This window comes from Cupressus sempervirens, chromosome 2 (genome assembly GCF_028749045.1).
Source record: "Cupressus sempervirens isolate cs-2001-9-10 chromosome 2, ASM2874904v1, whole genome shotgun sequence".
Classification (NCBI taxonomy): domain Eukaryota; kingdom Viridiplantae; phylum Streptophyta; class Pinopsida; order Cupressales; family Cupressaceae; genus Cupressus; species Cupressus sempervirens.
Genome location: NC_143119.1, coordinates 782,552,918 through 782,568,508, shown reverse-complemented (window position 1 = coordinate 782,568,508; position 15,591 = coordinate 782,552,918).

Below are 15,591 nucleotides of genomic sequence, written 5' to 3'. Positions count from 1 at the left end.
AGCAAATATTTTCAGATGATGAGAAGAATGATACAGATAAGGTATGCAATACATTTTCTGAAGTAGGTTTCACAAACCTAAGAATCCCCTCCAAGGAGGAAATTGATAGAATTACAGCCGAAATGATTTCACAAGTCCACAGTAATTACAATTTGAGAAATAGAGCAATAAGTAATGAGGCAGGAAGGCCATCTAGTATGTTCATCAAAGACACCACTCATAAGACAGATGATCAACACAAGAAAGTCAGTATAGATGTGTCTAAGATAAAGGAGAACAAGGGTCAGAAATGGGAACCAAAAAAGAAGGTTCAATTTCAGAAAGTTGAAGCAACAAAGACCGTAGTGCAACCAGAGAAATCAGAACCGGATGTTGTCAAGCTAAAAGTGGTGCCCACTACTCAAAAGACTCCGATCCCAGGTACTATTGTAAAACCTACTGTAGTTGAACCTGTTGATATGATTGCCATGTTATCTCAAATTACTGTGAAAGTACCCTTGTCTGAGCTCTTTAGAATTGAAGAGCATAAAAATAAGGCTTTGTCATGGTTGGGTGGAATAGCAAACAACAATAGTATTGATAATCAAGCTGTAGCCCAACAGACCCCATTAATAATAGAGGACAATGGTATTATATCCCAGATTCCTCAGATGTTCTTAGATGATTCATCAGTTGCGTTCATACAAGATATTGATCCTTTTTTCCTTAGTTTAATCATAAAAGGGAAAACCTTGAAAAATTGTATGATAGATTCTGGAGCTTCCAACACTATAATGCCTTTTAAAGTAATGGAAGCCCTAGGATTGAAGGTGGATACTAAGCAAGGTAGATGCCGAGGGATGGATGCTAGAGAGGTTCCAGTAATAGGTACTATAAATGCCTTACCATTTAAACTGGCTGCATTTCCTGAGGTGGAATTAACCATGTCTGTCCTTGTAGTGGATATACCCCCACATTACGGGATGCTACTTTCCAGAAAATGGAGTGCCGCCATGGGGGGAAGCCTACAGTGTGACCTTACTTATGCCACTTTCCATATAGGAGACAAAGCTGTCAGGGTAAATAGGGAACCAAGGGTTAACCACATCTTAGGTGAAGACATTGACAAAGATACCACCTGTTTCCTAGACACGGGGATCAATGCTTTCAGGGCTGAATTGATTATTCAGGAAGTGGAAACCTTACCTGATATCATTGAAAATGAGGTTGAATGTTGCATGAATTCACCAAAACTGTGGACAATGTTCTTTGATGGGGCTAGTTCTAAAGAAGGTGCAGGGGCAGGTGTAGTCTTTGTATCCCCTGAAAATAACACCTTCAGGTATTCATTCACCTTGAAGTTTGCTTGCACAAATAACATTGCCGAATATGAAGCATTGCTGCTAGGTCTCAAAGTGGCCACACATCACAAAATTAAGAAATTGTGTGTCATAGGGGACTCTGAGTTGATCATCTCTCAGATTAAAGGAACATACTCCTCAAAAAATAGGAGATTAAAACAATATAGAAACGCGGTCTGGGATCAAATAGAACTCTTTGATGCATTTGGGATCTCATGGAGAGATAGAACCCAGAATAAAATGGCTGATCTTCTGGCCAATGTAGCTATCAAACCAAAAGAAATATCATTTGCAGGAATCTCCCAGATTGAGATTCAAAACAGACCTTCTATACCTGACAACATTGACAATTGGCAGGTGTTTGAAGATGACAAAGATATCACAAATTTTTTGCTAAATGAAGACAGATACCATGGGCAGGAGATGGACTGCAATGGACTGATTGAAACCATAAATGGGAAGTAAACCATTTTTGGTCAAGAAATCATGCAATTAAAAACAAATAAGATGCCTAAGGGGTTGGTAGTCTTGGAGAACATTTTTGATAACCAAGACAGAGTGAGATCGGAAATAAAGGACCCCAAACCGCAGGAGCTAGAAGAAGTGAATTTGGGAACAAATGAAATCCCTAAAAAGGTTTACATCGGCCAAGATCTGCCAGTTCAAATCAGAAAAGCATTGATTGACCTACTTAGAAAGTACAGGCATGTTTTTGCTTGGTCATATGATGACCTTAAAGCTTATAGGGAGGACCTTTTCCAGCATGTCATACCCTTGAAAGAAAATGTAAAACCCTTTAGGCAAAAGCAGAGGCCAATCAATCCCACCCTTGCCCCAAAAATGCAGGAAGAACTGACAAAACTGAGAGACGGTGGAATAATCAAACCAATTAGGCATTCCACTTGGGTTTCAAACCTTGTTCCTGTAAGAAAAAAGAATGGAGATATTAGGCTTTGTGTGGATTTTAGAAATCTAAACATTGCATCTCTAAAAGATAATTATGGCTTACCTAATATGGAAGCTATGTTGCAACAAGTGACCGGCTCTGAATTAATGTCAATGATGGATGGCTTTTCTGGATATAATCAAGTTCTGGTAAAAGAAAGTGAACAGTTCAAAACAGCCTTCACAACCCCTTGGGGAACATATGTGTATGTGAGGATGCCTTTTGGCTTGATTAATGCAGGAGCTACTTTCCAAAGAGCCATGGATGTAGCATTTCATGAATATATTGACAAATTTATGGTTGTGTACCAGGATGATCTTACAGCGTATTCTAATAAGGCTGAAGATCACTGCAAACACTTGAACAAATTTTTTATAAAAGCCCTGGAATATGGGGTATCCCTAAACCCAAAGAAATGCTCGTTTGGGGTCACAGAAGGAAAGTTATTAGGACACATAGTGTCCAAGGATGGGGTAAAAATAGACCCAGAAAGGGTAATGGCTATTGATAAAGTCCCTAAACCTAAAAACGTGAAAGGTATACAGTCCTTTTTTGGCCAGGTTAACTTTCTGAGGAGGTTTGTTACAAATTTCGTTGAAATCAGTAGACCCATTTCAAAAATGCTCAAGAAAGGAGCTGTTATAGATTGGAATGGTGAACCTTCACAGGCATTTCAGGATATAAAGACTGCGATAAAAAATGCTCCAGTGTTGAGGACCCCAGATTATACAAAACCCATGCATATCTTTTCATTTGCATCATTCCATACTGTGGCTGCAGTTTTATTACAAAAAAACAAAGAAGGGTCCGAATTTGGTTTTCACTAAGTGTTGTGCTTAGTTCCTTTTTGGTCCAAACATTTTTGGAAAGAAATTTATAGTATGCTTTTTCTGTCAAAATCTCTGAGAGATGGATGAATTGTAAAAAGGACTGTGCTTCTTCTCTGAAGGTTTTTCTGGGTTTTTTGTAAAGGATATATCATTTTCAAAGGAAATGAATACAAGTTATGAACTGTCCCCATATCTGTTCTTCTCTGAATTTTGTCTCCTTTTTAATACTGGGTTACCTTGATGTTGTGTGAGTAAAAGCTTATGCAATTGATTGCATTTTAGTAAGACTGTACATCCATTTGTTATTGCTGTTAATTCAATGAATTAAATAAGGGCTTTGATAAATGTGATGAGGTTGCTTAGGTGTTGATAAGGATTCTTGAATGATGAATTCTGGTAAGAATTGCTGATGAAAATTCGTTGCAAGGCAACAAATTAGATCTAAGAATTTACTTGACTCTGAATTCCCAATGGATTAGGCACTGATCAAGAGTATTTCAGCCAAAAGAGAAGTATATTATAACTGGCTTTTTCAAAATACATCATAAAATCAATTTTCATTTATCTTTCCTGTAAGATTTTCAAAGTTGGCCAGCACTTGCCTGCCTAGATTGTTTTAGCTTCATTTAGCCATTGTTGTTGGAAACATCTGCAGAGCTATAGAAGTTTTCTTGGCCATATCTGTTCAAGGGATGTGTTTATCAGTTATTTACTTATATGTTTAAGGATTTAGAGATGAGAATCAAAATGAAACTAAGGATAATTCTCATACAATTATTCCATCTTTGAACCATCCCCGGGTGCACCCGCCCTGGTTTTACAGAGCCAAAAGAGTAGAAAACCGTCTAAGGTTTTATTGAAGTTGGGACCTAATACTTTGCATATGCAAGTGATAATGAGAATTGGCTATTCTTTAGGTTGTGTATGTACTGATATCTAGGTACTAAGCCTTTTGTCGCCTAGTAGTTTTAGTACTGTTAACATCATAATAAAACACCAACATCACCCACCTCAAAGAAACGTGCATATCAACTCCAAGTGTCAAATGTCAGCTGTAAGTGCAACAATACGTGTGTTGAAAATATGAATTTTTTCTTGATTGATTCGTGATAGTTCAATAATTTCTGAATCTTTTGGTTTGCCTTTTTTTTACTAAGAAGATTTTTACTACTATGGTAGATAGTAGGAAACCACTGCAAACTTTCGTTTACATAAAATATAATGCCATGATCAATAATGTTACAAGCTCTTTTAAAAAGAGAGAATTACAACTAACTCTTGAAATGAGCTGGCCTATTACAATTAACTTTATCAATGTGCTGGACTATTAAAATTTTGATTGGAATTACATGATATAACAATGCACTTGTAGTCTGGTCTATTGCAAATTGACCACTGTTTCCAAAAGAATATGTTGCATTTTATTCCATTACATAGAATATGATACTGCGAGCCTGCATTCCCTTCCAAAAACCACACTGTATTATGGTTATGGCACACAACTCAGGAATTTGACTTCAATTCTTTTGGCATCTTTGCTGCTCTTGTAGAAAAAAATGATATTGCAAATATATAACCATGTAGCTCAAGACAAAATTGTAAACCTGCTATATTATAAAACTCATTGCAAGTGACTAGGTTACTCCCAAATTTTCTCAACAATTGGGTTGCTGCCATCAAGCAAACCCATAGTTAAAGAAAGCGGTCAGACCAACCATCGACCAGAAAGACTTGAAGGAGCTCAAACATTTGGACACTGAAATGAATGGGCATGCTTTTGATCCTAAAAAACATGGAGAAAAAAGGAGTAATGGGTTTATTTGTCTTATACCTTGCCGATGCGCGTCTCTGCCCGACCCTTTGAATGCCTCGAGTTCACCTCAATGCCCCTCTCAATGTTGCTGAAGTGTTCTCCCGTGCGCGTGCCTTTCCTTTCAAAAGAACCCTGTGTCGTGTGATTTTATTCAAATGAGGGTTTTTGGCTTTTTTTTTCTCTTATATCTCGCCGGCATCGCAATTGCGACGGCATCGGGCTAAAATTGAAAAAAAAAAGAGCCAAAACTACATTACCTTTTCTTGCCGTCGCAAATTGACCCCTAATGTATTAGTGTCCATAGAAGATCTATGAAACCTCTTCCTTCCAACTGCTGCAACAAAAAACTGAATCTTTGTAGATGGTGAAAACTGAGCCCAACTCCACTCAGGTGAATGATCAACATCAGCCTCAAAAATTAGATTATTATAAGAAAATGTTGCATCCATGTTGAACATAGTACTATCCCAAGAGTGAGCATTAACACTTTGTTGATCAATAGTATAATATGACTCTGTCACTATATTGCTCACCTCATTAGTAATGACAAGTGTACTATCATCAAAGCACACATCTACAACCGCATGCATACTACCAAACTCCTCGTTGGATGGTTCAACTGACATAAAAGTGGCTGTTGATATGATAGTATCCTTGCATTCTTCTAATCCCACATCGATGGACTCCATATCACCAACATCATAGCTAGGTGGCTCTATATGTGTCTCGATCCCACCTGAGGAAACAACTTCTTTTTGTACTGGAGCAACATACAGATTGTCAATATTGATGCCCATTTGTCTAGCCATAAGCTACAACATCATATCCATTCACCTATTATACTCCTGTTGCATCCGCTGCCCCTCTTGTAATGTATTTAGTATCCTAAGCATTGCACTTTCTTGATCTGAACTGGTATACATTTTGTCAAACTCTTTTCCCTTTATCTCACTGTTCCAAATTCCCTATAAGAACTCCATAGGATGGCAGGACCAATAGCTCTGATACCACTGTAATGGACACCCAAGAATGCCCAAAAGTTGAATCAACTGCTGAAATTATACTAATTCTAAAAATGTTGCAATCAAGTACAAAGAGATGTATTCCAAAGGCCAAACCCTAAGGGAATGACGTCTAGAATGTTACAACAGAGAATGAACATCCTCTATTGCCAAAAAAGGAGTGTGATTCACACATCCAAGATCTTATCAATTGCAAGTCATAGTCATCCAATGATCAGCAATGAGACTTTCAGCCCTATTTATCCTTTTCTTCATCCTTCTGGAAGGAACTAAAACATTAATTAATTGCAAGAGCTAGAAACTTCCTCCTTCTAATAATTAATGCATACCCTAGAAATTCCTCTTTGGCAATAATTAATTAAATCACGAGAGGCTTCCGTTCTCCCAATAATTAATACATACCCTAGAAGCTATTAATACAAAGTCACCTTTTAATTTTTAATTGAATGACTTTATAAGAAATTAATTTAATTTCTTCTTATCCTCCACTTAGACTTTGGAGAACATGAAGGCCAAAAGATGGGATCATTACAGAGCTTCACTCAAGCACCAAAGAAAGTTTGTAGGAATTCAATGTCTACCAAGTTCATGTAGGCACCAAAGAGAAGTTGGCACATAACTAGTGTTAACCAAGCTCACTCGGTCACCAAAGGAAGTCTAAAGAAATCCTTTTCTAAGTTAGTGTTGACCAAGTTGGGTTATCTAATGAAGGATTTTCTTGAATAAAAATATTTAGTTTGATGAATTTATTTTTTACATCTAGCCGACTTGACAAGGCAGGAGATATAAGTATAAGGTCAAGTTGTGGGATTGAATAGATGATGAGGAGCTTCTTCACTCTAGATATTTTCTTCTCTACCAAGGATACTCCTATCCTACCTAGGGTTACTTTTCCAACCCCAACCTATAGGACTCTCTTCCAATCCCCTCTCTCCAAGAAACTCACCAATCAACTTAGGTTTCACTCCTTCTCACTCCACAACCCTAACTATGCACCTTTTGACCTAGTGAACCAAAAATCCACCAAATGCATTCAAAGGGTCAAAATAATGTTCACACCATATTTTTATGGTTCTTGATGCTTTTCATTTCATTTTGCATCCTTTGGGGAGGTCTACCATACCCACAACTCTAATTTGCCCTGTTTGCCCTTGCAGCCCTAGGAGCCCCTATTAGCCCTCCTAGAAACAAGGAACCTTCATTAACTCAAAAAAACTCTTAACAAGGCTTGCTAATGTCTTCTAGACTTTGTTTCCAACTAAATTAGGCCTGAATATTTTATAGGTTTTAGGTCTCCATGGTGTTTGTGCAATATGATTCCATTTTACCCCTATTTTAAGGGTTTAATTGGCAATAACAATAAAACTCTTATCAAATGCTCCAATCCTTGCATCAAACCTTCTGCTTTGGTCTATGGGAATCTAATTCCTTAATCTACCATTTCCCACTCAAGATTGGCATTTGCCAATCCACTAATCCATCTAAAACTCACTTACAAGCCTTCATTGCATGTTGCCAAGCTTTACTTGCTTGCCTAGGGCTTGCTTGCATTGATGGCCAATAGGCTTTTGGAATTCACAAGTGGGAAGATTTACTTCTGAGAGTGGGGGGGGGGGGGGGGGGGGGGTGCATGTTGAATTAGAAGTAACAAACTTTAACCTCTAAAACTTTTAACTGAAACCAATACATGCATGAAACATTTCTAATTAACATGAAAGTAAAGGCATGCATGAAACATTTCTAATTAACATGAAAGTAAAGGCATGCATGAAAATAGACAACACAATGTTTGATATTTGATCACCCAGAAACCCTCCAAAATGAGAAGGTAAAACTGGGGTGGGGATGACACCCACAACTGATCACTACAGCAATTTGTAACTTGTCAAGGGTACAAAGTTTTGACCATCATCAATGGTCTGCCCTGTGAGAGGCCTGCGGTGTTAAAGACTTCAACACCCTGTTAGTCGTGTATCTTTCTAAAGGATTTATAAACACTCACTTGGAATGTCACCCTATTAAAGGATTTACAATATGGCTATTAAACCAACCTATCTTCATAGGATTTTCATTCTCCTAATACAATGGCTAGAAAGTATAGTAGAATGTGTTGACCTGATGACTTACAATCTTCAATTGTTGATTTCAAATCCTTGTTCTATCCAATCTAATATGATCCTCTTTGATCTGATATGATTCTGTACGAAGTGTTGATACTCTGTTCTGATAATTGATATTGCAATGTTGTCCTTCTTCTTCTAAGTCTCTTCACCCCTTTCACTTCCTTCAAAATTCACTAGTATCCTCTCCTTCCATGCATTCTCTTTTCACATACTCTCTCATACATTTACACACACTTACTGAATTATGGGGTCTTGACCTCCTTGAAAAGGTTTCACAACTTAGGGTTAGGTATGAATCTACAATTGAGATTCATCCATCTTTCTCGCTCAAATCTTTCCATTTTTTTGATTGGTTGCATGTTGATTGCATAGGGAATGAAATAGATTCAATCTTTATCTTTTATTCCTTCGAGATTCATCATAAGTCGGCTCAAAAATGGTTTACATCTTAGTTTGTGAGGGCACAAACTCTTATGTTGATATATATATATAAGGGGTTATATCTAGATAGTACGAAGGGAGAGAAAGAGAGATTAGTGGGTGTATCTAAAGATTAAGGAAGCAGAGAGAGAGAGAGAGAGAGAGAGAGAGAGAGAGAGAGAGAGAGGTGATTAAAGTCAATCTCTAGAGAGAGTGGAAAGGAATGAGAGAGGGAGGGAGTATATTATAAACAAAAGTTAATACTATGTGTCACAATAGCACTAATCATGGGAGTTATAATATGACTAGCCCACATAAAAAAATTAACCTAACAATTGTCCTAACACTAACCTAATGTATAATAATAGCACTAACATTAGTTGTAATAGGACTAGTAACCCCAAAAATAAATTTAATCACAATAATAACACAAACCCTAACTCTAATCTAACTTTAACCCTAACTCTGACTATAAATCTAATTATAACCCTAACTCTAACGCTAACCCTAACCCTAACCATAAATTTAACTCTAACTCTAACCATAACTCTAATTCTACCCCTACTCCTAACCCTAACCCTATATATAACCTTAACTTTAATCCTAATTCTAATCCTACCCTTGATCCTAAATCTAACTCCAACCCTAACTCTAACACTAATTCTAACTCTAACCCTAACTCTAACTCTAACTCTAACTTGAACCCTGAGTCTAACTCATATTCTAACCCTAACCCTAAGCCTAACACCAATTCTAACCCTAACTCTAACCCTAACCCTAATTCTAACCTTAACCCTAACTCTAACCTTAATTTTAATGCCAACCCTAATTCTAACCCTAACCTTAACTCTAATTCTAACTCTAACTCTAATTGTAGCTATAATTCTAACCCTAACCATACCCCTAATTCTAACCCTAACTCTAGCTTTAAATCTAACTCTAACCCTGACTCTAACTCTAACTCTAATAGTAACCCTAACCCTAACCCTAACCCTAACTCTACCCCTACCCCTAAGCCTAACCCTATATATAACCATAACCCTAATTCTAACCTTAACTCTAAATCTAACTCTAACTCTAACACTAACTCTAATTGTAATCCTAACCCTAATGTTAACTCTAACTCTGACCGTAACCCTAATGCTAACCCTAGCTCTAACCCGTTCCCTAATTTACCATAATTCCAACCCTAATCCTAATTCTAACCCTAATTGTAACCCTAACTCTAACTCTAATCCTAACTCTAACTCTAACGCTGACTCTAAATCTTATTCTCTCTAACTCTAATTCAAAACCTAATCTTAACCCTAACCCTTATTCTAACCCTAAATGTAACTAATTTAACCCTAACCTTAATTTTGATGTTAACTTTAACTCTAACTCAAATCCTAACCCCAACTTTAATTCTAACCCTAAACCCAACCCTAACTCTAACTCTAATTGTAACCTTAACTCTAACCCTAACCCTAATACTAACCCTAACTCTAACTCTAATTTGAACCCTAACCCTAATCCTAATTTCAACCCTATGTCTAACTCAAACCCTAACCCTAACCCTAACCTTAACTCTAACTCTTACCATAATTCTACTCCTAACTATAACATTTTACGTAACAATATCTTTAAAATAAAAACAAATTTAAGTTATGCAAATTAAACACCATATATAGAATTAAAAAATTAAATGTTGAAGAATAATTTATGGTAACTTTATACAACTATAATTTTATAATAACTTTATACAACTATATTTAAAAATAAATTAATAATTTGATACAAAATTTATCAAAAATAGATAAATTAAAAAATATTTTTCCTATATAGATAAATTGTTCTCGAGTTATCTACTTTCATATATAGATATACATAAGCTAGCAATAAAAAAAATGTCATACATATTCTTAATTTTCTTTTCTTCTTTTATTTCCCGTCTATTATAAATTAATTTTCTACATGCACCATACAACTATTATAAATATAAATCAAAATGATACATTTATCAAATTAGACAATATACATTTTCATCTCTATACATATAAACTATATAGTCAACAACATTACAACTTAATTTTGCAAAAGCTCTCTCTTATCAATATAATATAATTCTTAGAAAATAAGTGAATTATTTAATGAGATTATGTGCAAAGAACTTATTTGTATAGCATAGATGTAAGGAAGCAAAGGTGCGCGGAATCGCTTCCTACGCTAATCTTTGAGAGGACGATTATGCAAATCAAAGTAACTATTGCAAAGATCTCAAGAAATGCATAATAACATAATCAAAATAACAAAGAACACACAACACAATGATTATCGTGGGGAAACCCTTCCGGGAGAAAAACCCCACCCTCCAAAACTCGCACAATGTATTATCAAACCAAAATGATTACAATACACTTGCAATGCAAGTTCTTACAAGAGTGCATCACCACAACTCGAACTTGGAGAGACTCCTTCTAGCACCAATCTTGCAAACTAAACTCAATTACACAAACACCTCCCCAAGCCCTCCATTTATAGTGATTTTACAACCTGGAAACCACTTATGGTTTTACAAAACCATGGGCAAAACTACCATGCCACATGTTACCCATTTTTGACATTTACATTTCTGATATGGAAAAACAACCAGGTTAAAATAGTAATCCCGTCCACAATTTTGTCTCTTAGTCTAGACCCCCATAAAAGTCACAAAATGATTCATCAAGGCTCTAAAAATGACCTACCTATATTCTACTATGGACAAGACTCATTTTAACAACTCACTAACCATTTTCCAGTGCATAAACAAGTGGAAAACTACCACAAACAAATTCTGGAATTTTCCAAGAAAGGATTGCAAGGTTGAGACACATGTTTCTCAACATTCTCCCACTTGTCGAACACCTTGCAAGAGTCAGGGGATCCGAAATATCATGGACTTAATTGCTAGGGGCCGAGAGGCCCATAGACTCTGAACACCATCTGAATTTTTCTATGCTCACGGGCTTAGTTAATGCATCAGCAACATTCACCAAAGTCTCTACCCTTTCCAGCTTCACCTTGCCGTCCTCGATCATATCTCTCACAAAATGATATTGTACATCAATGTGCTTGGTCCTCGCATGAAAAGTCAGGTTCTTCGCTAGGCAGATTGCACTTTGGCTATCACTATAAATTGTCACTACACCCTGTTTGAACTCTATATCTGAACACAATCTCTTTAGCCAGATGGCTTCTTTGCAGGCATGAGTAGCTGCCATATACTCTACCTCAGTAGTGGACAAAGCAACCACAGCCTGTCGCTTACTCATCCAACTGATTGCACCACCAAATAATGTAAACACATATGCACTGGTGGATCTTCTTCTATCAACATCACCAGCCCAGTCTGAATCCACATAGCCTCGAATATCCAAGGAATGCTCACTTCCTATTCCATGAAAACATATTGAGTACTCTGAGGTACCCTGCAAGTATCTGAAAACTCTTTTTACTACATCCCAATGTGCTCTTCCTAGATTAGACATATAACGGGAAAGTACTCCTACTACTTGGGCAATGTCTGGTCTTGTACAAACCATAGCATACATCAAACTTCCAACAGCACTCTAATATGGTACTCGACTCATATCTTCCATCTCCAATGGGGATGTAGGACACTGTGAGCTAGAAAGCTTTGTTCTCATAGTAACAGGAACACTCAATGGTATTGCATCCTGCATATTGAATATTTATAAAATAGTACCAACATACTTACTTTGGCCTAGCCAAAGCTTTCTATTCCGTCTATCTCGTATAATCTCCATTCCCAAAATGTGCCTAGCTGCACCAAGATCTTTCATTTCAAACTTTATTGAGAGTTGAGATTTTAACTCTGCAATCAAACTTTTTCCTTTGCCAATAAACAACATGTCATCGACATACAAGGCAATAACCAGGAAACCATCACCATCAGATTTGAAATATATACAATGATCAGATTTAGATCGCACAAATCCCAAACTCAACACATATGTATCAAACTTCTGGTACCACATCCTAGGACTCTGTTTTAAACCATACAAGGATTTCTTCAATTTACAAACCAAATGACTTTTACCTTTCACCACATAGTGCTCTTGCTGTGACATGTAAATTTCTTCCTCCAAATCTCCATGAAGGAAAGTAGTTTTCACATCCATTTGCTCGATCTCTAGATCATAAGCTGCTACAATAGAAAGAAAAAATCTAATGGATGTCATTTTGGCTACTGGAGAAAAAATCTCACCATAATCTACTCCCTCAACTTGAGAGTAACCTTTTGCAACCAAACGTGCTTTATACTTCTCAATGCTTCCATCTGAACCCATCTTCCTTTTGAACACCCATTTACAACCAACAGGCTTCTGTCCTTCAGGCAATCGTACAAGGTCCCATGTTCGATTCCTCTTAAGAGCTGCCATTTCTTCATCCATGGCTATTTTCCAAGACTCTGAATCATTCATCCCAAGAGCCTCTTCTACAGATCTCGGTTCATCAATGTTAGCATTCAATGCAAATATGCACCTCCAATCATCAGGAGAATACCCATACCTTTCAGGTGGTTTCCTTTGTCTAGTAAATCTTCGAACAAAATCTAGTTCAAGTTTAGGAGGTTCAGGTTCATGATTAGGTTCTCCCTCTTCCTCTGATGATTCAGAACTCGTAGAGCTCTCTTCAACATCTCATATTTCTAAGGGCCTTGATTCAACTTTCTTAGGTGTAGCAGGAAGTTGAATCACATCTTTCTTTTCTTTAATTTGTTCTGGCTGCACTGTAACAGAAGAAGGCTTAGTTTCTCTAAAAATAACACTTCTGGAATAAAATACCTTTTGTGCAATAGGATCCCAAAGCTTGTATCCTTTCACACCATAACTATATCAAATGAAGATACATTTGACAGCTTTGTTGTCCAATTTTGTTCGCTTCTCCTTTGGCACATGAGCATATGCCTCACAACCAAACACTCTCAGATGTCTAAGTGAAGGCTTGTGGCCCGACCACACTTCCATTGGTGTCTTATCAAAAAGAGTTGATGTAGGAGACCTGTTTATCAGGTAGCAGGCAGTGGCTACAGCTTCAGCCCAAAACTTTTGTTCTAGTCCAGCACCACTCAACATACTCCTAGCCTTTTCCATCAAGGTCCTATTCATTCTTTCTGCAACTCCATTCTGTTGTGGAGAATACAGAGTTGTCTTCTCTCTTTTAATACCACAATCTTTACAAAATGTGTCAAAAATATTGGAGCAAAATTCACCACCATTATCAGTTCTCAAGCATTTTATTTTCTTTCTAGTCTGCAATTCAACCATTGCTTTAAATTCTTTGAAACGACTGAAAACTTCAGCTTTACTCCTAAGGAAATAAACCCATGTTCTTCTACTAAAATCATCAATGAAAGAAACATAATAAAATGATCTACCAATAGAAGGAACATCAACTGGACCAAATACATCTGAATGAATTAGATCCAAAATACATGAAGACTTATGAGAACTCGAGTAAAACTGAATGCGGTTTTGTTTACCATAGATACAATGCTCACAAAAATCAAACTCAAGATTGCAGTCATTCAACCCATCAAAAATGTTCTTATTTTTCAAGGTCTGTAGGCCCTTCTCACCTATGTGGCCAAGTCTCTGGTGCCATAACATAGTCTTCTCTGCAGGCAACTTTGATTCGATAGACAGAGCACCCTTGGGTACCAAAAAACCACGACCATCTGTTGAAAGAGAAACTCTCTCCTTCTCCAACTGAGTAGTCTTTTTCACAATCTTATCAGAAGTACTATTGCACTCGACTGTGCGTGCATCAAGTTGGTACAATGTACCCAATCTACTTCCTCTTGCTATTACCATAGTGCCTCTCACCATTTTTACACCTACTTCAGAAAACTGTACATGCACACCCGCATCTATTAGCTTACTACCAGATAACAAATTCCTTGCTAGTCCAGGGATATGCAAGACACCATCAAATCTTCTAATTCTACCATCAAAAATTTCACACGAATACTTCCACAACCAACAATATCAAGTACTGAATTATCACCCAAATACACCTTACCACCATCAAAATTTTCATACTTACTAAACCAGTTCCTATTAGGAGTCATGTGGAAAGATGCAACTGAATCTATTAACCATGCATTTTCACCTACATGAGTGGCCAAGGCTGCAATGAAAGCATCTCCATCTTCCTTCTCAGACTCAGAATCAGAATCTTGCTTCTTCTTCTTCTTCTTTTTCTTCTCCTCTTTGCAGTCCTTTAAGAAGTGTCCAGGTTTGCCGCAATTCCAGCAAATTGCCTTGGACTTACTAGGGGATTTTGATCTCCCCTTATTTTTGGACTTAGAATGGCCATGTTGCTTTTCATTCTTGCCTCTTTCTTTTGATCTTCCGCGAACACTCAAAGCCTCTTTGGCATTCAAAGAGACCTTCCTTCTCATCTCCTTAGAAAGTAGAGAACCAACAACGTCCTCCATCTTCAAGACAATTGAAGTGCTCCCTATAGCCATCACAAGACTATCCCATAAGTCTGGCAACGAACATAACAAGATTTGACACCTTTCTTCTTCATCCATTGGCACCCCTACTGAGGTCAACTGAGTCACCAACATATTAAACCTTTCCAGATGCTCAGAAATTTGTCCACCTTCTTCCATTCTCAAGGAATACAACTTCTTCCTCGAGAAAATCTTATTCACAAGTGATTTCGCTTGATAGATCTCACTTAGCTTTTTCCAAAGCTTCTTCGTGGTAGGTTCTTCATGGACATTAATCAAAATCGAGTCTGCAAGACACAATCTGATGAGACCTTTAGCTTTTCTATCAGTCACATCATATTGTGCGGCTAATGTCGGATTTGTGGGCCTCAGCTTGTTCTCATCAATTGCATCCCATAGATCCCGATCAGACAACAGATCTTCCATCTTCAGCTTCCACATCTCAAAGTTTGTGCCAAAAAAAATTTCAACATTAATTCTCCCTAACATGCTTGCCATCTTTTCACTCCTGCAACACAGAAATGAAATGCTCTGCACAAGCTCCCACTCAAACCTTGATTAGCTCAAAAAACCTTGTACCCAACAAATAGAA